At 35.9% G+C, this 2,500-nt stretch overlaps 1 protein-coding gene across 1 annotated transcript in view; it reads right to left on the bottom strand.

Annotated features, from left to right (window-relative positions):
- The window catches only part of LOC125037291 (ras-related protein Rab-2A), a 14,422-nt gene that overhangs the window by 11,082 nt on the left and 840 nt on the right, over positions 1-2,500 (bottom strand). The gene's annotated exons all lie outside the window — the stretch shown is intronic.

The raw sequence follows: 2,500 nt of genomic DNA, 5'->3' as shown, positions 1-2,500 counted from the left end.
CTGCAGTTCTTGCCCATCTATTTTTGGCATCCTCTTTCAAATGAAATATTTGGTGATAGCAATAAAATTTAAGAGATTTCTTATACATCTTTAAAATGAAGATCAACTTAAATGTTAACCCCTATGACAGAATCATGTGACCATCATGTCAAAAAAATTGGCTTGAGGGGTGGGGGATGGGAACATGCTGTCTTGTGAAAATCTGGCAGGGGTGACGAGAACTTGCCACCATGAGAACTTCATCTGAGGGTTTGGGTGACAGGAATGACATGCTACATGTGTACAATGATCTTGGAGGGTGATTAGAGTCAGTGGGCATTTAGAAAGGGGCTTCTGTATTATTTCCACTGATAACGAGTGTAGAATTTATGATCCGTTAGCCACTGCTAAAATAAGGTTGGCTCCAGGGAGGTCTATATCCATGCTCACGATCTTATTCCTGTGACTGACGGTGCAGGTTGTACTACAGAAAATAAAATCTCACTAAAAAATGAAAAAAGGGCAAAAAATATCAAAATGTAACTTATAGATCATAATTATTATTGTATTGAGCTATGGACTACCTAGAGAGAAGATATAGAGTGTGTGCAAGGAAAACAATCATTACCATTTGCTTAAAGCAAATCAAATGACAATTATATACAGTGGAAATGGTAAAAAAGCTGAACACATTTATGCAGAAAAAAAAAGAAAACACTGCAAAGGGGAGTCACAGAGTATTGTTACTGCACATGAGTGTTTGTATGTGCCCGGCCTACAAGCTGTACATATAAATATATATAAATATATGTGTATGCTCAAGCAAGCCTAATGCGCTTACTTTGAGCCACATGTGGGTAGTGAAGCATCCAAATCCAATTGGTTAAATATCTTGTATGCATATTTTCTTCTTCATTATTTTTAACCGATTTGAAAAGAGGAAAGAAAGAGAGAGAGAGAGAGAGAGAGAGAGAGAGAGAGAGAGAGAGAGAGAGAGAGAGAGAGAGAGAGAGAGAGAGAGAGAGAGAGAGAGAGAGAGAGAGAGAGAGAGAGAGAGAGAGAGAGAGAGAGAAAAGAGAGAGAGAGAGAGAGAGAGAGAGAGAGAGAGAGAGAGAGAGAGAGAGAGAAGAGAGAGAGAGAGAGAGAGAGAGAGAGAGAGAGAAGAGAGAAGAGAGAAAGAGAGAGAGAGAGAGAGAGAGAAGAGAGAGAGAGAGAGAGAGAGAGAGAGAGAGAGAGAGAGAGAGAGAGAGAGAGAGAGAGAGAGAGAGAGAGAGAGAGAGAGAGAGAGAGAGAGAGAGAGAGAGAGAGAGAGAGAGAGAGAGAGAGAGAGAGAGAGAGAGAGAGAGAGAGAGAGAGAGAGAGAGAGAGAGAGAGAGAGAGAGAGAGAGAGAGAGAGAGAGAGAGCGAGAGAGAGAGAGAGAGAGAGAGAGAGAGAGAGAGAGAGAGAGAGAGAGAGAGAACCAACTGAGTTTACTTATATATATTTATATAAATACTAGTTTGATAATCAGTTAATTGATTTCTCATACTGGGTTAATGGTTTCAACAAATCAGATGACCAAAGAGAATATGATTATTCACTATATTTGAATTGAAAAACCATTCAACTTTATGGGATTTGAGAAAAGGGGAGAACCAATAATTACTTAGTCACTACTGACATTTCCCATCAAATAGTTATGATTCGGAAAGGAGAGAGATCTATACAAAGCAAATGAAGAATAAAGGAATAGAATGGCAATTAAAAGCAGAACAAAGAAAATGTATAAATTATTATAATGAGAAAAGTAAAATAGTAAGGAAGATGTACAGAAAGAATATCTGGGAATCATTACTCAGTTCCTCTATTTTTGACATTTACATTGTAATATGGGAATATAATGGTCTAACTTTGCCTTTTTTTAAAAACTTTACTGAAGGAAATACAAGGCAAAAATAAATGAAAGATTTACTTTATATCATGATTTCTTTCTCTAATTTGAAAAATAAAGGAAATTAGCTTGCAAAATGTCCTCAGTTACTTAAACTGAGGAGACTTCATATTTAACTCAGTCCAGTAACATATAAAGGCAAAATTATCATAAACAACAACAGAATACCTAGAGGAAAATATTTGGAAATCAGATTTGTTTATCTAATGTGGTGATGAAGAAACTAGTAAACATTACTACAAGAATCTTCGTAATTTAGCTATGCTAATAAAATAAAATAAGGCTTAATGAAACATTTTCCATGCAGGTGATTGTGTACAGCAGCAAGGAAATGAATAGAAATCAGCTTCAAATTCACTGGTATTCTATGCAATACAAAGGGCATTACAACTGTCTTTACAGATTTTATTTACACTCTGTATATATGTAAATGTACTGGAATATATGCATGTGGAAATGAATGAGTACACTTGTACATCCATGAGCAAAAAAAGTATGATAAAAGTATTGGAGTGTGAATTTGTGTTCAAAAGTTAAATAAATATTAATATCAGATCCTTCGGTAACACAATTATCTCCACATTTGCTTG

Source organism: Penaeus chinensis, chromosome 23 (assembly GCF_019202785.1).
Source record: "Penaeus chinensis breed Huanghai No. 1 chromosome 23, ASM1920278v2, whole genome shotgun sequence".
Taxonomy (NCBI): Eukaryota; Metazoa; Arthropoda; class Malacostraca; order Decapoda; family Penaeidae; genus Penaeus; species Penaeus chinensis.
This window is presented reverse-complemented; position numbering and strand designations above follow the sequence as displayed.